Raw genomic sequence first — 23107 nt, forward strand, 5'->3', positions numbered from 1 at the left:
TAAAAGGGCCTAGAGCCACCTTAGTGTCATTCTTTTTATGCTAAGGTGGCGCTAAGGTGGCCTTTTCCCCGCACCATGTTTACAAAGTGGCACAATGCATTCATTGCGCCACTTTGTAACTCTTTGCGCTATATTACGCCTGCACCAGGCATAATGTATGCAAAGAAGGCATTCCCCCATTAGGGGCTGAGAAAATGTTGCAAAGAAATCTTAGAAATTTCATTTTTGTGGGCACTTTTAACACCTGCTCAGAGCAGGCGTTTAAAGGGGGCACACCATTGTTTACAATGGGTCCCTATGTGCTGTTCAGGGTTAGCGCCAAAATTTAAAATTCTGACGCCATTGCCTCCTACCCTGCACCATGGTGCACTGCATTTTAAATATGGCACACGCATGATGGCGGTAGGGGCTGCAGAAAAGTGGCGCAACATGTAATATAGCACCACTTTTCATAAATCTGGCCCATTGTGTTTTGATACCTGACACAAGTTTCATACATGTTCATGCTGGGGGTTTGGCCTTCTCCCTCAGATACTATGATTTGCCTCCACATATCTGTATATTGACTGGGGATTTTTTATTTTTGCCACCTCATGCAAGATCTATTTTGCCTTTCACTTCCCAGGTTAAGATGTGAAAGAGCTTGGGTTATAAAACTTTATTTGACAACTGATAAATTAGACCTCCGTACCCAATATTTGGACCTATTCTTGCTCGCTTGTACATGGTGCCATCAGCTTTTTCTCTTGACAGTTTGCGTCTTTCAAATATACTTAAAATTGTTGAAGTATTAAAGTTCCTCGATCAAAGTGATTATTTGAAAATATAATAATAAGTTGTCCTTTCCTTGCGTATTCATTCTTACTTGTATTCCAATACCCCACACAGACAACGTGCACCATAACACATTCGGACTCTCTTTGTCTGGGGCAGAAGGATTGACGGATCAGGTGTCATGACTGGTATTGGAAGGGTGACCCTCACGTCTTCACAGACAGATAGTACAGCTGGTGCCTTCAACGCCTCCTCTTTTTACGTCCTGCAGCCGACTATTGACTTTGATTGGAACCTTTGCTGTCACTGTAAAAAGCAAGAACTGCATTCCTGCATTTCAGACCATCTACGCCTTTATATTGACGACCAATTGGCTTATAAGATATAGAATACTATGCATGTTTTTATTACACATTACTTCAGCGGAATCCTTAGACATAACCAGCAGGATGACTCAGTGGGTTGAATGCTCACCACTGACATTGTACGGAGGTCTGCAGGTCACGAGTTTCAAGAGTTTGAAGACTGATCCGGCTTTCCTTTTTTCTGGTGGTCAGTAAATTAGGTACCATTGCATTAGGTGGCAGCAGCAGCTGTCATTTACAGCCCCTACAGACTGCAGAAGTGTGGCATAAAGTTCTATGTAAAAACAAACTCCTATTATTATGGTGAAATGGAGGAAGAGGTAAAGTCTCTTCCCTGTATCAATTAGTGTGTTATTCACAATGACCACGAGCTGCTTTATTGATGTTGTTCCATCTGTCATTCTGAATGAATACTCGATCAATTAATATTGGTCACTGTGGGAATCCCTGCACTGAAACAGAATGCTGCAGCATCATCTTACTAACGGATAGTCTCTGGAAGCTGCCTCTCAGGTAAACTGAACACCACCTGAAAGTATTATGTTTCATGCATTATGCAGAACAACCTAGATAAAGGAGGTTACCGTCAGGCCATGGCCACAGCTCCATCCAAACAGCTATTCAGCTATACCATTATTTATTTAGAAATGGGCTATGAAAGCAGCCTATTGAGTTACGTACCTGGGGAAGTGAAGGCGACATGAGCCATACCTAGAGGGTATATTTGCTGAAGTGAAAAAATATTGACTACATGATAGCGACTACCACTGTATTGTCAAGGTATGAATATATAAGTAAATATAGATTTACTATTGTTTACTCGTAAGCTACATATCCTCATCTACATACCTTCATGGGAACACTCATGCTCCCCCAATGGAATGCCTTCCCAATGCAGAGTAATGCAAGGCAGCGATTTGTGCTACCTTGTGTTTTTTCGAATTTATTAGACCCACACAGGGTGGCTATGCGTTGCCTAGTAAACCCGCTAAAGGATTTGCGTTGCTTTGCTCCTCTTTGTGCGATGCAAGAGCAACACGAGGCCTTTGTAAATCTTCCCCCCAAGCTTCTCCTCACATATGAAGCCTTGTGACATTGAAACGTGTCTGTGGTTGCTTGTCTTGTGCAAAGGGATTGTGCTCTAGAATCTCAAGTGGGGTCCTCACATCCGTGTCGGAGCTGGAATGAGTTGATAAAGAATTATAATAAGTACTATTGCAAATGCTGCCATTTGCTTAGAGTCCTTAATTCAAGTGTCCTCAGCACTTAGCTACGGGTTTCATTCTTTATGTTCCATCTGAAAGATTACGTTCTGCAAAGCACACTCTAGCCTTTGGGCCATTCTGCCACCAAATAATGGAGAAATAGGTTTTTGTGTGCCCCAATCATCCCAGTGGAACTCCCTCCCAAAGCATCTAAGAATCCAAAGTAACTTTCTCAGATTCAAAAGGTCATTAAAAATTTCCTATTCCGACAGACAAACTGACAGTTGACCTGTACCCGCGTACTTGCTACTTCTCATGCTACATCTATGGCCTGATGACAAATTAAGGTCAACTCCCAGACTCTAGTATCTCTTCTTCAAGGCTTCACAGTGTTGCTATCAGCATACATGGTTCTAATTGTCAACCATATGTCTGCTGTAAGATAGTTGGACTGATGTTTCTCACTCAAACCTTTCTGAAACTACTCGTTGGTGGTTTTTAGCACTTTACAAAACTAAACTCAATAGAATAAGAACGTAATCCTGTGAAAGGAACAGATGAAAATGCTGGCTGATTGTCGGCGGCCAAACACAGGTCTGCCTTGTGATTCCATTGAATGTTGACAGAAACTATATACTGCAGCCCAGAATATTCCATATCATCATTTCTGCTGGTTGAGCTTAAATAGTTGTTGCCTCATGTGGTCAAATGTATTGTTTTGTGACAGTGTTGAAGACAAGATCTAATACTACAAGTTATCAAACCTTCTCGTCCTGGCTACTGGATCCCTGAGATTATCATCAAGAATACAAGACAACTAATGGAAGAAACTTTTCCGTCAAAAAATCAGTTGACCATTGGCTAAATTCACAGGCAGTCAGCCAGTACACAGGGTTTGTGCTGGGAAGGACTGGCCCTTTTTATGAGAGCAACAAATTAGAAACCACTGCTGATTTGAAGAAGTGGAGACCGAATGAACGTGTGTCCCATGAACCCTGTGGCTATCAATTGTCACTCAATCATGGAACGGAATTGTGGTGGCCATCTTCTCTTTATTTCCTGAGTGCGGGCAGAAATATGATTTGTTCATTCTCTGGCCAATCACCACAAAGTGTTTCTTGTAGTCAGGACAGAACTCAGGTCATTAAGCTTTGCCGAGTCACAACATGCTTGGTATATAGGAGGGAATCATAGTCCAAGACGTACTGTTCTGACAGAGTGGCCCACAGATATTCCACCTCCTTAGTGTGGTGTAATGTAGAGTAAGAAGGAATTCATGGACACTGAATGTGTACGTTCTCACATGTCATAAGATGGAGAGAAAGGAGACTTTTTGTTCACCTAGTCTGTCGCCATTTTAAAAGAACATAATCTGAAGGAAATTACAAAAGTGGATAAATTAACTCAAGTGTTTGGAGCAGTGCTGTTTTTGAATAGCCCCAGAAATTGCAATAGTCAGAGTGATCCCAACTCAGTTTTACCTATTCTTTAAATATTTAGCAATTCTCTACCATAAAGTTGACCATGCTACAACATTCAAGATATGATTGTATGTCAGAATATTGTATGCAGAATATGGGCTAAAATAAATACCATGTCCTAACTAACGTTTCCAGAAATATCATTCCAGTGGGTGCAGATTTTGCGATATTTCTGTAGACACTATTAAAGTTACGATGTTCCTTTCAGTCAATATTTTGGTAAATAGGTGTAAGCAAGCAGCCTTATTGAGTCATGCGCCTTCGATTCTGCACCGTCTTCGTGCTTCATATTATAACTTTCTATATATGTCTAGAGATGGAAAATGAAATGATGAAGTGTGAGAGGTATCACCAGAATTTGTTCCTCAGTATTTACGCACAGGCCCTCCAAAAACAACTTCTTGGAAGCCACCTTTTCCTGTTAGTTATTGCCTGAATCTCCTCACATGCCTCAAACATGCCAAGATCAGGGAAATATAATGTATTTTCCATTTAGCGGATGAAATGGATACAACAGCAATGGTGCGCCAGTCTCCAGTGTGGCATTAGGATTTGACAATCCGTGAAACAGAAGCTCAGTATAAATGACAGAAACAGCAGGAATGTGGGCTTCTCCAGCATCTGCTAACTTGCTTCAGTCGAAAGTAAGCCCTAGGAAACCCCACCGGAGCTTTGAGTCATTGCATTTTTGTCTTAAGCCATGCCATGCAATTCCAGTCTCTTTACTTTAAAATAAAGTGAAATTGGAACTTAAGATGTGAAACATGTGTTCATGGTCAGGCTGCAGAGATCAGGAACGTGGTGGGCTGATTGTGCAATATAATTGAAGTGTTTGAGGAGGGTCACACGAAGCAACTGTTCTGGTCAATTTAGAGTTGAAAAACTATGGCGTTTGTCCCAGGAAAGGTAGGAGGTTCTGATTCAACATCTCCTGCCCGCAAGACCTGTAATTCTTTTTGTGGGGGGAAGGGAGGTAAGGGGAGGGGTCAGGATCTAAAGACTTATATTAGATTTTTTTAAGTCTCAGCAAAGTAAGCCTACTACTAACTGCTGTTAAAACTGATACAAAAGTCCCAGAAGGCTTTTCGAACTCGAACAATAATAGTTATGGTAGCAATCGGCCTGTTCAAAACTGTTGTGGATTGGGCCAGACACGAAGATGTTTCCTGTTCTGTGTCACATTCGCTAGCATCTTACCTGGTGCTGTCTTGGAGAGATAAAAGACTTTGGGATTATGGAAAATAGTGCTCAGTAATTGATTTTTCTACATCATGAACACTTATTTCTCTCTTGTGGTACCATCAATGGATCTTATATCAATGCAGTCGTGAAAAATATTTTCATCTATGCGACCATGTTAGGTTGTTTCGTGGTGTTAATACTTTCCAGGTGCTATAAAACTCATATAGTTGATTTGCCCTGTTTTAAGTTGCCTCTGTTACCGGATTCATGTAAAGCACAGGGCACGTCCACAGGGCTGCCACCTAATTAACGCCCATTCCTTGCTCCGACTCAGTGTCTCCTGATTTGCATCTCATTTGATGATACTGGATCTTTGAGGCAAACTCACAGTCACTGCCAATGCTTTTGGTTCTATACAACCATATTCTCAGGCTTGGACCCGTCTGCTTGGTCAAGTAATTTTTTCTACTAGGTTATCTTTCTTGGTGACTGAAATGTCTGCTTTGCACCTAGTGAAATATCAAATAAGTTTTTTAGGGATATCCCTTTGCTGCTAAAGATAACCTCTTTCAGGTCCAGAAAGGGCCTTTTTCCTGTGCTTTCTTTTAGTTTGTATTCTACATTTTGCCCAGTGCCTCTTTAGAGTGGTTATAGTTTTGCCCTCTCCCTTCTCATATCAATAGTAGGTGTCACTGCAGCATTGTCAGCAATGGGCCCCGGCAAGCCTCTCTGAGCCTTGTGTTAATATTTTGCTGCTCAAGAATTGACAGTAAGTTTAGAATAGCTAATGATTTTCAGTGGTAGGATTTCTTTATCCTTGGGTTCACCTTCTGCTTACAACGAGGACCTGTAAATGCAAAATCGTAAATGCAAAATCTGAGACCTTTTCATTGTGGCACCCACCACAATAAAATTACTTGTTTTTTGGCCTCCAGGAACCAATCCCCTTCAAGTCTGTTTACAAGTTCTATAAACTGAGGACTTGTCTTTCGAGGCAGGCCTGGCTACCCCCAAGAATGGACCTCCAGAGGACTGATATGTGATGGATGGCTGCATTCATATTTGGCAGCGCTAACCCTCGCTTTCCAAGAATAATAGTAAAACCAAAATGTCCTCAGGCTGTTCGCACGCTGAGATGCTATGGACGGGGTTTCTCATAACTTGGCAGGAGATGAGATTAGCTGTTTGATGGCCCAGTGGAAGCAGATGCACAATCAGTGGTTTGTGAGCCTGATGAAGCCCTCGGTGGCTGCGTCAACTCTGAAAGAATCAACCCATTGAGTGTCACGAGGGAATCCTGCGCCACACACAATGTGCATGGCTTTAGCACAGGCTCCATTTGTTCTGAGCTATAAACATGAATATGCAGCTTATCCTCATTATTGATGGTTCACCGGAATAAAACAATATTGCAGAAATTTAAAAATATCGTCTTAAACGCGAAAGGAGGAAGGAAACAACTGTCTCTGGGGCCCAAGGTTCTATGATTTATGTACAGATCAGAAAAACACAAATTCTCCTGATCCAGTTTCCGTCAACAACTCAGTGAAGTTTGATAACTGGCAGCCTAGATTAAGCCCCACAACCATGTAGCATAGCAGGCTTCGTGTTTCTTTTTCTTTAAGAAGCATGAATTCCGATTGGCTGCCACCTGCAAGAGCTTGTCCTCACGGCCGGCATTGAGAGGACCCACAGTTGAACATGCCCTGCAGGAAATGTCCATTCTCTAAAGCGAAAGGCAGGATGGGATGTTCTAACATGGACGTTCCTTCATTTAGTAAATTCAGTTATTTGGGACTCTTTACCCTTGGGACCCTCAGGAGACCTGCTATTGGAAGAGTGAAGAAAGAGCACGTGTAGATCCTAAACTGTCAGAAAAAGCCTATGACTGAGGAAAAGGCACTGAATATTAATATGCCAATGTTACTCTCTGCAAAACAAATAACTGGTCAATTTATTCTTCTATCTGAGGGTTTGTGAAAGAAAGTTGCATTTATCTGGGATCCATACAACTTCAAAGAAAATCTGAGGAGATTAAATGAAAAAGGACTTACCTTTGTGGCCCCTTTCACTGCATCCCCAAGTAACTTTCTCAAACGTTCGAGCTCTCTGCCACCTGCCATTTTTATAAATAGTGTGGAGAAGAAATTCCTTTCAGCCCTCCACTCCCAGCTCACCAATGAAAGTGTGCCTCACTGGTGTTATCACCCGCACAGTAAGGGAGCATCCCTCTGCAATAGTTCTGCTTGTGGGACATTCTAGATCTATCTTCAGCTATTTTGGGGTCACAAACACCAACAGGCTTAAAATGAGGGGTCCCCCGACCTGGCAAAAGGACTAAAGCTTCTTCCATCACTGCATATACCACCTTAGTACGACACGGAATCGGAATGCATAGGCATGGCTGGATTTTTTTTGTCAAAAATGGAGTAAGGAGCACACGTTTCAGCAGGCAAAAAGATGGGAGAGGTGATTGGGTTTATTCAAGAAGGTTGATTGCGGGTATAGTATTCAACCGCCAAGAAGGTACACGAGTGCAGAATATCTCGCCTCATTGTAAAGAAATGTGTTGAGATTACTCACAAAGCAACACTGAAGAATTCAGCCAAATGAATTGACGCAAAAATACTAATTAGTATCCTGAGTGGCATTCTCTTCATAGAGAGAAAATTCATAGAGAACATATTAGTAGACTATAGATATAGTTACTTATTGCAAAGAATACCATACTCATGCATTGAGCTCTGCGTGCATAGCATGCCTGAAGAAATGTGCTGATGATGTCATGATGCAGATTGTTTACTGATGTGGATGGGTGCAACTGAGTATGGACACTATTTATGTGTGTTGTATTGATTGTGCTCCAATGTTTAGCAATTCCATTGATTTATAGTCATATCGTAGAAATGTGGATGGTATTAGTCACACTATCAACTATTAGTACCCGAGAAGCAGCATGCATTAATATGTTAAACTTGAATGCAATCCAGATGAGCATCCTATAATCACCAAAGAACAAGTCTCATTGAACCGTGGAATGCCCCACATAACAGCTCTTTCTGAGTTAATGAACTGCTCCTCAGTGAACCTGTGGGGTCTCATTTTTCCCCTGCTGTTTAGTTCTCTCTTGACTGAGTCTGGAAACCGTCATGGAAGTTAGGCTCAGTACAGATATTCCAGTTAAAAGGTAATGGCAGATCATCAGTATGATTATTGAAACTGTATACAAGTCTGTAGGGGGCAACCGTTGGGTCATGGGGTCACTGTTGCTCACTGGGGGCAGCGCACATGATGTTGATATATAAATATATATATAAATAGAGAGAGAGAGAAGAGAGAGGTTCTACATTGCCCCAATGTTAATGGCTGGATGATGTCAAGAGATAACACTAACAAAGTTACAGTCCGAAGTAATGAATAGTACCACTTATTACATTAATAAAGGTTTTACCCAGAAAGCCAGGTTCCAGAGGGAAAGAGACAAAACACAGAGTAAGAGGCACACGAGATGTTAGATAGCCTTCCTATTTCAGTAGGAGATCAGAAGATATGGATGTCTTTCAGGAGCAAATGGCCATTACTTATTTTGATTCTTGCAGTCGCCACTAGGTGGTTATAGTTAGGACTATGGCGGTCATTCTGACCTTGGCGGACGGCGGAGGCCGTCCGCCAAGGTACCGCCGTCAGAACACTGCACCGCGGTCGAAAGACCGCGGCGGGGATTCTGACATTTGCCCTGGGCTGGCGGGCGGCCGCCAAAAGGCCGCCCGCCAGCCCAGGGCAAATCAACCTTCCCACTAGGATGCCGGCTCAGAATTGAGCCGGCGGAGTGGGAAGGTGCGACGGGTGCAGTTGCACCCGTCGCGTATTTCAGTGTCTGCTGGGCAGACACTGAAATACTTTTTGGGGCCCTCTTACGGGGGCCCCTGCCGTGCCCATGCCACTGGCATGGGCACGGCAGGGGCCCCCAGGGGCCCCGCGGCACCCCCTACCGCCATCCTGTTCATGGCGGGAGAGCCGCCATGAACAGGATGGCGGTAGGGGGTGTCTGAATCCCCATGGCGGCGGCGGAGGATTCAGACGGGCAGCGGAAAGTCGGCGGTAGCCCGCCGGCTTTCCGCTTCTGGCCGCGGCTGTACCGCCGCGGTCAGAATGCCCGGCGGAGCACTGCCAGCCTGTTGGCGGTGCTACCGCCGACCTCTGCCCTGGCGGTAATTACCGCCAGGGTGAGAATGAGGCCCTATGTTTCCATAGAAAAAAAGCTTTTTGACTTGCCAATATCTTTTGCGCTATTTGATGAATCTTCACAAAATGTTCAAAAAACTGTGTTGCTGTGATTTTTGTTGTGCATGGAAAGTTTCAGGGTGATCTGTATGATGGAATTACGCCAAATTTGGCAGAAAGCTAGCTTTCGGTATACACATTGTGCTTTCGCTTATTTGGTGTAAATCCATTCAGTAGCTTTTGAGAAATTTAGGGAAATCCAAATTTGTATATCTCTGGCTGTGGTGTCTTTGTGATTATTTTGCAAATATTTGAAAGAAATTTGTGAATTTTCAAGAATGTGCATGCAAAAAGAAGTACTGTAATTGTTTGACCGCAACCTGACTAGAAAGTTACAGCCGCCATTTTATTTCGTGGGACACAATCATCAGGGGTGAAAATCCTAATTGAAAGTGGCATAAGGGGTCAGGGTGAAGGTACCAGTGGTGGCCGGCAGCTTTAGGAGGGAGGGGGGCGGGCGGGAAGCACACACATACTCATTCTTTCACACACACAGGCACACACGCACATCCATTAAAAGCACTCATAACATTCAAACAGGCCTATCACACACCAAACATTCATTTTAAAAGATCACACACACACTCTCATTCTTTCACACGCACGCACATCCATTAACAACACCCATAACATTCAAACATGCACACACACACCAAACATTCACTTTAAAAGATCACACACACACTAATTTTTTCACACACACACGCACTCAGGCATATCCATTAACAACACTCATAACATTTAAACATGCACGCACGCACCAAACATTCATTTTAAAAGATCAAACACACACACACTCATTCTTTCACACACGCACGCACATCCACAACAACACTCATAACATTCAAACATGCACGCATGCACCAAACATTCATTTTAAAAGATCACACACACTTACCTTCAGCATCCGAGGTCCCAGAAGGGTTGGGACTGCTGCCTTCCCTCCTTGGCTGACCTTAGCTCAGCCAATGAGGGAAGGCAGCAGTCCCAGCCTCTCCACAGAGTGGGATGGGGTCAGTGAGACTGATGACCCCACTCGTTGACGAAGTGTCACTGATTGACACTCGCCCTGGGCAATTCAGGGCTTAAAACTGAAGCGTCCAGATCGAAGTCAATGGGTGACGCTTTCCACATCACCTAGGTGAGGGCCTCAAGGCACCTTTGCTGAGCCGAGGAGGTCACACCCATAGGAGCTGTGATCTCCTCAGCCCTGCAAATTTCAGCTCAGGCAGCCAGGAGTCTGCGCAAATCGCGCATGTCTGCTCCTGGCTGCCTGACCTAAACATAAAGAGTGTCTGTCAGGCTGACGTTTGTTCAGCCTGACAGACACTGTTCATGAGGGGCAAAAGGTGGGTGGATGTGGCCACTCTGTCCTAAAGGACGGGTCGCACCTCGAAGGTACCTTGACCCCAGGGGTGTGATATAGGTGTCTTATAGGGGCAAATTTTGGGTTTAAAATAATTTTGCATCACCATGCACGATAGTCATGAAAATTTGTGAATTTTCACAAATAATAGGCAAAATATTCACAAATGTGAAACAATTTGAAAGAAAAACCACAGAATCTATCATACACTAATTTATTGAATCATACATGCACTTAGAGACTCAAGGAATCTCTCACACACCCACTCAGACACTCATGTACCCACTCAGACCCACTCACAGACTCACACTGCCACTTTTAGACCCACTCAAACACTCACACACTAACTCACAGATCCCCTGAGAGATACAGGCCCTGTGGCCAAGTGTGTGGCGCGGGGTTGGGTGGTTATAAGGACTTGGCTGCAAGGTCTCGCTGCAGGCCATTCCATTCAACCAATCCCCGCTGCGCACGACCAGAGACCGTGCGCAGCAGGGGTGGAATAACGTACAGTAATTAAAATTACATTACGTTAAAAAAACATTGAAATTAGTAGAAAAAAACAAAGGTTACAGGGACGTTATAGTTACGTTCTGAATTTGCTCATACTAAACCACAGAAATTCAGAAGGTATAGTTAAAGTTCTTTCAAGTAACTATAAAATGGCATCCTGAGGTAACTATAACTTGTGCCTTCGCCATCCACAGATTCACTGCGAATTTGTTGCACAAATTTGTTTTTAAAATTAAAACACTTTTTGCCCTGGACGGGGGGGTCTCCCAGCACAAGAGCTAAGGGCTCAGGGCAACCCTAAACTGGCTCCTTTTCTTATTTTTTACATCTTTTTCTGGGACTTGGCCGATGAAGAGTCCCAAATGGATACCAACACTTCCTGGATGAAGTGTTGACAGCCAATCAGAGCTCTACATTTCCCTGCACAAGCTCATTATTATTTGCGAACCCTTTGCGCCTCTAGATATATATATTTCATTTTCTTTTAATATCTTAAAAACCACTAAACAGATTTACACCAAACAACAAAAAGGCTAAAGTTACTTTTCTGCCAAATTTGTTGTAATTCTGTCCAGCTGTTCGAGCCGTAGTTGTGTTCAAAATCCCTATGGGAATAATAATGGGAAACACACTTTTTTTTATCACCCTCCCTTTTTTCTCTGTAACACTTTTTGGGGAAAATTTTGTGAAGATTTGCCAAACGCACCAAAGATATATGCAAGTCAAAAGTGCTTTTTCTGTGATAACATGCTCCATTAACAAGGGCAAAGAAGCGCTTTTGATGCTCTCCAAACACTCTAACACACATTGGGTAAGGTTAGGGCAATGTAGAACATCAAAATAAATAAGTAATAAGTAAATATTTTGCAGATTCCCAAAGCTTATTATTCTAAATGTACTCCACCAAGACTTTCAGCTCACAAACAGTTCTTGACCAGTAGACTGGGCTATGAAATTCTTGTAGTTATGATATTTTTTTACCACAGTATTTCTGTAGTTGATATTCCGAAATACACACATTGTCTACGATGTTCCTGAGAAGAATGCATTTGGGATCGCAAATCCATCAATCAATCCACCTCTCCATAATCCCAAGCCCAATCATCCATTAAATAATTCCCCCATCCATCCTTTCATTCACCCCTCCTTCTACCTGTCCAGCTATCCAGATTAGATTAATCAATACATCTACCATGAAAACTATCCACCTATTCATCCCATGCATCTGTCCTCTCACCCACATATTGCTCCATCCATTACCACCAAGCTTTCCATCATAAATACATCCATACATCCATGTCTGCATCTATAAATATGTCCTTTCCTCCACTTAGCTACTTGCCAACCCTACTCCATCCATTCAAAGTCTGGCTGTATAATTCACTGAATTGGTAGAAGGAGTCTGGCTGCTTGAGCTGTGCAGTTGTCAGCAAGTGCACAAGTAGATTGTTTTTTAGATATCATGTGCAGGTCATAAATGCACTTCAAACCTAATTGCTTATGTGGGAGTGCTCTCCAAACACATCATTTCAGAAGGAGATTTCTGTATTTGTTGCCCGGGTCAGCATCCTATTCAGAAGTCAATTGTTTGACTGCTATGTATGCTAAGTGCGCGTTATTAGAGTGGTACTCTCCTCCCCTCAAATATTAGCTTCTCTGAAGAAAAACCCTTCGGGTGCTTAGATACTGATCCAAATAGAGTCCAAAAACACTGGGAGATTTCCCACAGTACCCCTGGATTGATCATGCGCCTAAACTTGTCTTCTCTACAGTGCCAAGTACAAAGGCAACGCCCTCCCTAGCTTCTCACACACTATTCTACGCCAAGACTCTCACCCTGCAGAAGGATCACTAAATATGTGACTCTCCCTACATTCCTTCACTCTCCTCATTAAAAATATAGATGTTTAGGCCTCGCCCACATCAGTTTGTGAAGAATTAAACTAAACCAGAAGCTAAACTGTGACAGGGGATGGAGAATTGATAAGGACTCTGTAAAAGAACATGTGGTCAGGACTCTGGGACAGGAGAGGTGGGCAGGACTGTTGGACAAGAGATGTGGTCAGGATTCTGGGACAAACCACATGTCAAGAACAATGGACAGAAGATGAGGCTGAGACTCTGATACAGGAAAAATGTGGTCAGTGTCCGGAACAGGAGACGTAGGCAGAAAATCTTGAATTGCCATTTGGTTAGAAATCATGGACCGGAGACATGGTGAGTACTTTGGGTCAAAGCACATGTCAAGAACAAAGATTCCTGGGGTGGACTCAAACTAGGCTACATTAGTATTCAGACAGCTCCTAAGAAAAGCTTTGATAAAGTGCAGGTATTTATGTATTTGTTTATTTATTTATTTCTGCGAAGTAAGCCCAGTTCAAAATTCAGTGACGTGAGCCGTAGTGCAAGTGATGTGATTGGGTTTTAAAGACAGGTGATGTTGCCAGGGCTCTGAAACAGGAGCTCTAGGCAGGGCTTAGTGACAGAGAAGCAGACAGTAATGTAGGGCAGGAAGTGTGATCATGGTTTGGTACAAATGATGTGATCGGGGCTCATAGGCAGGAGAAGTGGTAAATCCCAAGACCAGGGTGATTTGTGGTCTAGTGGCTGAACTGTAGCCTGGAAAATCAGGAACAAACACCTTTAATCTTGGCATTTCCCAATAGCCAACTTGAGAGATCTTGGGCAAATCGCCCACGATCCCTGTGCATGAAATCAACTACATGAAAAACTGTGGGACCTTAGAACAGGTTAACTGCATACTGTAGCGCTGCAGGTTTACCAGATCTTTGCATTCAGACTGCATTTGTCCCGTGTACGGAGCTCGTCATACTGAGGAACCACGAAGGAGCGTGTGCATAATTTAAAGAGCCTTTTTTGCTCCTTGTGGTGCGTGTTAGCAAGTCTGCTTTATGCATGGTACAGCAATGTTATTTCCCGAATACACACAGTTGCCACCAACAACGCAATTACGTTTAGGGCGTTGGACACCGATGGTACCACCCGTAGGATGGTGTTATCAGGACAGAAAAGAACGGAACCATATGTCCTCCAGGGTGACAGGCACACAAAGCAGGCATGAAAGCAGGAGTCTGGGAAGACACCGCCGCATGCTGCCTGTCTAGTGTTTAATGACAGGGGAGGGCCTCTAACCATCTACTCTTTATGAACCTCTATTCAGAAGAGGACGTTCCCTGAGTTATTGCCTCACATCCTCCCATTACAAGGTCACACGGTGACTTTGTGGGATTCCCCCGGTCCCTCACAATGGAGCTCTATAGGGCGCCTAAAGCCATTAGCATTTCCTGCTGTGAACTCTGACCTTTGTTTTGTCAGCATTGCTGAATTCATCACCCGCATGCCTGAGTACTTGGAGATCTAATGCCGTCCGATGTGACATTACCCTAGAAATCGAAATACTTTAAAATTGAAAACATGAGTCCTTGACGCTGCGGGTGATTGCTCTAAAGGTACAGAAGATGGGTAGGTCTGGCGTTAACCAAGAGCTTTCGTTTTACTTTTTCACAATTATATGTACAGTATGCATACTTGCAGGGCCTCTGTGCTAGATTTCTTGATCCATTGGTCGTAATTGTGTCATTCACATTATTCTACCACCTACTAGAGCACAGGGCAATGGGTTAACCCACTTCAGCAATTGTCTAACTACTCTGAGTGGCAGCTTCCCTTTCACAAGGAGCACATCCATATACAAAGTAGTTCCTTCCGGTGCCTAGTCCTACAAGGGAAATAAACTCTGCTTTCTGAGACTAAAAAGTTTTGCTTTTAGCGAATATGTTTTTAGAATGACGAGGGCTCAACATATCTCCCAACAATAACATTTTGCACAAAAAAAAAGACACAACAAAACCAGCATATACAAATGCAAAAAAGCTTGCTGCTGGTGCCACATCTATTGGCTTTATCAATTTGTGATTGCCCGCTTTCATCCTCCCTCTCCCCTCTGTGCCATATCAACGTACCACTAGAATTTGAAATCTCCTCCTTTCCCACACACTGACTTGCACTGGTCTAGGCAGATGGACCAGACTTTAAGCCTTACTCAGTTAAAATGGTGGCAGCCCACTTGCACGGTCATATTCACAATACATACATATGCATCAGCATGCCGATGCTTCTTAGCACTGTCCTGCAGTGTCATAGCACTGCACAGATGGCACGATAGCTCAATGTGATTACGTCATGCAGCGTAGATCTACTTGCACCCTACATACCACAAGATTCTGTACTGGCAGGGCTGGCTAAGACTTTGATTTTCTGAGTTTGTTAGAATGAGTACCAGTGACTTTAGTAATGACTAATACTTATTGTGAAGCAATAAGAATCACACTATTTTGCATTCTGTAGTGCATTAATGGTGAGAATTAGTACATCGATTCAGGTACATCAACAAATACACTACAAATATATTATATGTTGATTAGATGTGTTATGTCTATTTCATTTACATTACGTGAAGAGAAAAGTGCAGCATAACCTGTATATATGTCTACAGAATTCCCATGGAGGCACATTGTTAGACACTTTCCCATAGAAATAAGTTACTTTTTCAGAGAGCATGGGAAAGTATAACCCTTCTATATCTCAGTTTTTCTCATCCGCCCATAGTCAATACTTTTTAAGTGCAGGAATACAGTGTTTCAAGTGTGAGGGAAGGTTTTTGGTTCACTCTTTCTGCAGTCAAATTAGGCACAGATTTTAAAAAGTGCCCATCCTGGAGATAGAGGGGACTGCATTAAATGCCTGCAACTCTGAGAAAACCTGGAAGTTAGGTAGGTCTGGGTGAGGGGTGCACCAATGCATAGCTCCTCAGGACAGGTGCGGGCCGGTTCGGACCGGTCCAGGGCAGAGGCCCAATTGTGGGAACCTCGTAATTTTTGCCCACCACACAGAAAAAGCCTATTGGCAGATGGGGGCATGGTGGGGTTTTCTGCGACAGTCAGCAGGGGCAGCCGGGCAGGGTTAAAAGGGACGGCAAGTCCCAAACATCATCAACTTGTTTCTTAACCTGGCTGTCCCTGACGACCGTCGACGTGCCCACCTCCAGAGGACTTCAAGGATTTTTTTCCCACCCACCCATCTCCAGTGGATAGAACAGCCTGAGGACCTTGGGAGGGAAGGAGTCATGTTTGGGCACAAAACAGGTGGGCAACCTTGGAATCAAGAATACTAGTGCAGGCAAATTCAAGAAGGTATCAGAAGCCTTTTGGCGCAAACCAGGGTGCTGGTGCTGTGGGCTGTAGAAAAGGGGCTCGGGACAACCGCTACCACGAATGTCCACAACTCTCTTCCACGGTACGCCATTACATGGCCCTGGGGATTTGGGGGTATGGAGACTGTGCCGGGGGGCCAAAGTATGGCCTTCTTGTCCAGGACCATCCCCATCTGGTGCCAGGGGGATCCCTTCTGAGGCTTGACTCTGGCATGGTTCGTTTTGGGGACAGTTTCATGCTGGCCCATGCCACCTCTATCTAGAGGGGGCAGGTGAGTTTCTTCTTGTGAAGTGTAACAAGTTTGGGGGGAACACGGCCCCCAGTCTACAGTCAATGCCACAGGCGCCTGGGGTGTGGTCAACCATGACTCATTTCAAGAATTGAAATTGTGTATGAGATTTACCCCATTAAATGACCGGAGGTGCATATTGTAAATAAGTATTGTCAATAGGGATGCAAAAATAAAAAAACTGTGAAAATATGACAAGGTTCTTTTATGTTGTGTTTATGTGGTTGTAAATAAATATGTCCTGAGAATAGGTATATTCTCTAACGCAGGAATGTTTTCCAGTCTACTTTTGTCTCCTAGAATCGTGGGGGGGACAGAAAATATGTACAGTCCTTCAGAGGAAGCGATGTCAGATTGGGAACCAGTGTAACTTAGTTGGTTATTGGGTGGAGGTCTTGGTAAGGTCCCCCATCTGTGCTCCTGATATTCCTCACCCATCACTTCCGAACTCCCGCTTCCCCTCCTGTCATCCCGCAACACTCTGTCCCTTCCTTACCCACCAGTCCATCCTAACGCTAGCCACTCCCTCCTCTTCCATTCTCCCACCCCAGCCATGCCCTGTGATGTCATCTCCTGTAATGGGATAGTGTTGGGTTCCAGGTACCACTATACATAACCCTTGAGGCAGGCTCTTCATCTACTCTGCTTGCGTGGCAGCATCTTCAGCCTACCATTACTCTATGTAGCCTAAAGCAGGGTTCTTCAAACTGCGGGGGCTGCCCCTCCTAGGGGGGCCTCAAGTGAACCCAGGGGGTGTGGTGCCAGGCTTTGGCCAAAAGAAGCATTATGCAGATAACAGTGTTTTGTTTTAAGCAGAAAGGAAATTATTCCATTTTTAAAAAGGTAACATAACTTCACACACAGTGTTTAAATAAGCCGAGACATATCTAGGCACACTCTCAGTGGAATTATCTGTATTATTTTGTAGATTTATATATGGCTTGCTGCCCCTCGGTTGGGTGACCAGGCATCCTGAATTTGCAAGGACAGTCTCGGTTTTTCAACAGCTGCCTGACAGATTTCAGCAAATGTAGCTTATGTTCCAGTTTTTAGAGGTGGTAGACTGAAAAAAGTGGTAGGCACTTTCTTAGGTGATCCAAAGAAGGGCTGTTTAGCAGTTGTTAGAATTAAACAATTCAATGTATATGTATGACACTGGTTTTAAAAATTACAGTTTATTTACTTTCTTACTGTCTCTTATGCGTTCCGATCTGTCATCCTGCGAAGCACCGTTGATGTAAATTATGTAGTCCTTCTATTTTTTTAAATGTCCCAGTTTTTCGTGCTCAATATCTGGCCACCCTACCCTTTGGTGGGCGTTAAAGCGCTCTACGGATGGGTAGTACACTACTCCTTGGAGACCAGAGTCCGTGTGAACTTTTTTGGGGATGGTTTACCGATTACGTGCATGAAAAGTCTAGAAGTTAGTTGGTAATTGAATCCAGTGCAATGTAGGTCTGTGTATTACGTAAATTGAGCAATGTAAAAGTTTGTATTTTTTGGTGAGCTTGTACCAAAGTCACCAACTGATAATTGAAGAATTTGCATTGGTGAAATGGTCGTGTGGGGCAAATGTTTTTTTGTTGTTGTTTTTTTTTTCATGCTGGTCAGTAGGTGTAAATGTAGGTGCAATATTGCATTGCGGTTGTGTAGAGTTATGTAATCTAGCCCCTTTGTGCCTATCAGCATGGAACTCATTTCTGCTAAAACACTGCTCCCCTGCCATGACATATGGAAGCGTTTCTCGTAATGAAGTCAGTGCTGTGTAATAGGCATATTTCCACATTAGCAGCCTTCCTCTAGTAAGAAAGCAGACTTTCTTGCTCGTGAAAACTCAAAACTCATTTCCCCAATCCCAAAGCCTACGTCGCAATGGAAGCATTCTCCTCTACAACACAGGAGGTTTGGTAATGACATCATTCCACACTCTAGCGCCTCGCTCCTGGTGGAATGCGTTCCTGTTCTAAGCACATTTCCCGAGAGTACCATTTACACATGACAGGGGGCGGCCTTCTGGAAGTAATTCCTGCCTCACGCACACAGGCATGCCTTTGTTAAGACCATATTGCCACACAGTGGGTTCCGCTCTGAGTAACTGCCGCAGGTTCGCTCGTAAAAACATTTTTTTCTTTTTTAAATAAATGCGCGCGTCTGTGAATGTAACTGTGTCCAGGGGGAGGGGTTATTAATCACTGGCAAAAACATTGTCATCATTGGCAAAAAAATCATTTCCAACGGGGGCCAGACATGCTGAATGTCTTTTGACAGGCGAGGTTGTAAAGTGTTTAAGGTACACATTGTAGCGCCGCGTTGCTCGTGCACAGTAAACTATTTAGAGCGCGCGTGCAAACCAGCATCGGAGATGGACCGCAGCTGTTCAAACAACGCTACTGTAGAGTGCAGCTGCACCACAGACCTCCAGCGAGGGACATCTGCACCTTGAGAGAGGTGTGTGTGGTTGTGAGCTCACACACACAAGCACACATCTAGAATGCCTCCTTAGTCCCGTGCACATGCATCTGCCTTTCCCTTGGTTGCACAAAAGTCTTTGCCACGGACCCTGCTTCACTATTTTGTTGGCTTGCGCACATACATGCACACGGACCCACGCACACCTGATGCACCAAGGCTATTCATGAGCATCCACTCAAGCAGATGGCGTACTTTCTGGTTCAGATAATAGCATCATTTAACGCGCCTCCAACACGTATTTTCACGAGTGTGTGCACTTAGAGCATGCCGCTTTCGGATTGTTAACAAGTGTGTGCCTGCACAGGCGGCGCGCGTGTCCTCTCATAATTGAGTAAGCATTCTTTCAAGTCGCCACATCAAATACTTCTAGAAATGGGAGGAAGGGAGCTATTACCGGACAATGTGCGACTATTAGCCAGGGTACATTAAATCTGTTCGTCTGTTGCGGAGCACCAGATGAAGCAAGCCGTTCATTGGCTTACACGAAATAAGCACTAGCGTTAGATTCAGAGTGGGCACACACTCGGCCCCCCCTGGTTACACAAGAGCGTGCACCAGAAACCGGACATATTGCGTTTTTCGTAAGTGGGTTTCTTGGGTTATTTGTGAGACAGATTATATTCACAATGGCGGCATCCGGGGTGTTTTATTAAAGCATATACACACGGCTTGTGTCCATGTTCTGTTCGCGAGTGTGAGAACACGCGCTCACCAACCTTCGGGGGTTCAGTGATGTGTGCTGACACAGGTGGAGTCTAAAGGTCCTCACGGTATCCCTCGTCACTTTTAGACTGATTGTGCATTCACCTGCGCTCCTGGGTTGTCTGTGAGGCTCTTCTCACTCACTTTGCATCAGGGATGATTCTTCGTGAGTATATCACACGCCCATTATGACTGTTTTGTTCACAAGAGGGTGAACCCCACCCAGCTTCCGTGACCTGTCCGTGAGCGAGCGCTGCACCAAACCCTCTGCTTTTCCTTTGTTTGCCCCGAGCGTGCACAAGTATTACCCTCAGTCATCATGAGTGATTGCTCATCAAGTGGGTATCCTGGTGTAATTGATGAGTCGGCGAGTTCACACCTACCACGAGGAGCGTGTACTAACACAACCGGCAGCCCAATGCCCTTCATGTGTGTGTGGATCTCACACCCTGATTCTTGGCATTCACACACGAACTCCTCTTTGGCGGTCACGTACTCCTACACAAAACATCCCCATGTACTCTGTGAGTGAGTACTCGTATACAACTATCACCCTGGAGTCATAACTGTGTATTCAAACACTGATGCATTAAGAGGTGTTGTCGAGCATGTGCTCACATCACGCACTGATCCCCCATTGTCCTCGGAGTGTGTGCGCACACATTGTAAATCCGTGTTTCCACGAGAAATGATGTCACACTATCATCCGAGATCCTCCCGACTGGAGCTCACACCCCGCACATCCATGAGTCTGTAATGACTCTGTGCTCCCACTGATCGTCTTGGAGCACGAGGTTTGCTCACAAGCAACATACAAGAATGCGCATTGGGGAGGCTGGACATCCACAGATACTTGAGTGTGTGCTCACAAATACCATCTAAGAGCCCATAGAGAGCCTCGGCTCACAGTGCATATTCAAGAATCTGTAGTGTGTTTGTGACACACTGAACGACTACGAGCTCTTTAGTGTGTTCACACTGGCCGTGTAAAAGCCCATAATGAGTGTGCGCTCGCAGTGCCAGTGCTTTAAATGGGCAGGTACTGTCCGGTACTGAGTACCCGGCTTCTTTCATTTGAAAATAAGAGTACCTGCACACTTCTCAGCACTGCTGCAGTAAACTTAAGGGGAGAGTACCGGCCCTTCTCAGGAGCAACCAGGTACTCTAAAGAGTGAGTACATGCACTTCTATGTTTCATTAGTGAATGCTGCTCACAGTGAATATTCACGAGTCTGTAGTGAGTGTATAAGACACACTAAACGTCCACGCATTTTTCATTAGTGTGTGTTCTCTCACTGGCCATCAATTACCCCACAATGAGTGCGTGTTCACTCACTAACTGCACATCCACAGTGCACTATAAACTAGCGTGTTCTCGTAGTGAACATCCCATTGTTCCTAGGTGTGTCTTTACACACAAGCACCTACGTGGTCTCTATCAGCGCGCTCAAACACCATAAAAACCCTCTGATCCAGAGCTGAACATACTAGCGTCCTCTGTAAGAGAGAGTGTACACACATACACACATACATACACTCACGCACACCTGCGCGCGCAAACCAAGATGCCCAAGAGTCTCTTGTGAATGTGTGTTAAAGACCCAGGTAGAAGCCCTCTCCATGCCACGCCCCTTGCCTCGCACTCGCCATACAAGGTATGTCCTGCCAAGCCTCACTGCCAGGGTACGACACAGCAAAACATCACTTGAACAGAGCTCGACGCACGTCTGCACTTTGCTGAAGTGGCACTTGTCGTTGCCAGGGCAGCTGTTTGTGCAGACAGAACCCAGAGCCTGGGCATTATCACCTGTCTACAGGGAGGGTCACCAGCATCGCCTCGCGCTTTTGTTTAATAACAGCAAAGAGTTACTTGAAATACCCCCTCCACCCACATAGACCCCTACCATTGTTTTATAGGTTTAAATAAAAACAACAGCTGCAAGTAAATGAGTGCAAGGAACTGACACAATCGCGGAACAACAAAGGCAGGGCGTCGAGGCGCGTGGCCAATAGCACGCTACTGCATCCCTATTTCAGCTTATTTTTGGATGTGTAGACTGTGGACGGGAGCAGCCTCACTGGCATGGAACGAACACAGACTCATTACGCACAATAAAACCCAAGGCTTCTGTTAGCTCCCCTCCACTGTCTATAAAAAATTAATGCCGCAGGTACACTGGCAAAGCAAGAGCTATAAAAACCATCTCTGGTGAAAGGTGGCGCGGTGGAGAGGTCGAAACGGGAGAAAATATGAAAAGTGGCTAATGTTTTGGTGCTGAGGCAAGGAGAAGGGGGTTATTTTCCCCAATTCAGCACTTGACTAAACTGTGTGATCTTGGCCAAATTACTTCACTTCTCTGTGAATTGGTGCTTTGTCTGCTAAAGCAAGCAAGTAAACCCCATGTTTACACCGCTACATTAAAACGAATTAAACAAAAGTTATGTGGACCACCCAAACCAGGCCCCCCAGTCGCCCCTCTACCAGGCGACTGCTCACTGGAACAAAGCAGTTTATACCTGCAGCTGGAATTGTCCTAACCTGAACTGTTCTGTAATCTCTACCACGCGGCAATTTCATTGAAAATTGGGAAATACGTGACTTGTTCCTTTTAAATGCGCGGATTACGGTCTTACCTGGCACGTGGACCTGACTCAGCTCCTATTGTTTAGAGGCTCCATCATACACCTGGCTCGGGGAGGGTTGCAGTGCCTGCTTTGCTGCTGTCCTTCAGTGGAGTGCCTGTGTGTGCGCGAGGGCTGGGGGCGCGAGGAGAGCGCGAGGGATGCTGCTTGATGTTAAGGCAATGTGTGGTGAGCCCGGGAGCCCCTGCAGGGTTTATATAGCTGCGCTTTGAGTCCCGTGTCTCTCGCTCCCTTGTAATGGGACGCCTGGAGGCCAGCTTTTCATTAGAGGAGCAACCTCTTGTTAGAGCTGCTCCGGCTTGTAAGAGACAGAAGGAGGAGGCGGGAGGGGGGGAAAGGAGGGAGAGGGAAGGCGAAGGAGAGGGGAGAGTGACAGGCACACAAAAGTGTTTCACTTGCAGCAGGCCTTGTAAGGCTGCAGTTATCCGTGTTCCCTGGGAAGACCCAAGTGAGTCAGTTGCAAGGGGGTGACACAGCTAGGGGGAATGTCTTCTGTGCTACACAGACTTATACTTTCAATATTAATTATTATGATATTATTTGGAGCTAGGTGCATCAGTGCCTGTGGAAATGGGCTCGGTGTTAGCAATAGATCTA

At 44.7% G+C, this 23107-nt stretch overlaps 1 protein-coding gene across 4 annotated transcripts in view; it reads right to left on the reverse strand.

The window, feature by feature from the left end:
- The window catches only part of TNC (tenascin C), a 127390-nt gene extending 104565 nt beyond the window's left edge, over positions 1 to 22825 (reverse strand). For 3 of the 4 annotated variants that reach the window (XM_069241519.1, XM_069241517.1, XM_069241516.1), the window contains exon 1: positions 22502 to 22820. The gene's annotated coding sequence lies outside the window, so the exon portion shown is untranslated. Of the gene's footprint in view, positions 1 to 22501 lie in introns of all 4 variants that reach the window. The other variant, XM_069241520.1, reaches the window with a different exon arrangement.
- Between the last annotated feature and the right edge of the window lie 282 nt (positions 22826 to 23107).

The sequence above is a fragment of the Pleurodeles waltl genome, chromosome 6 (assembly GCF_031143425.1).
Source record: "Pleurodeles waltl isolate 20211129_DDA chromosome 6, aPleWal1.hap1.20221129, whole genome shotgun sequence".
Lineage (NCBI taxonomy): Eukaryota > Metazoa > Chordata > Amphibia > Caudata > Salamandridae > Pleurodeles > Pleurodeles waltl.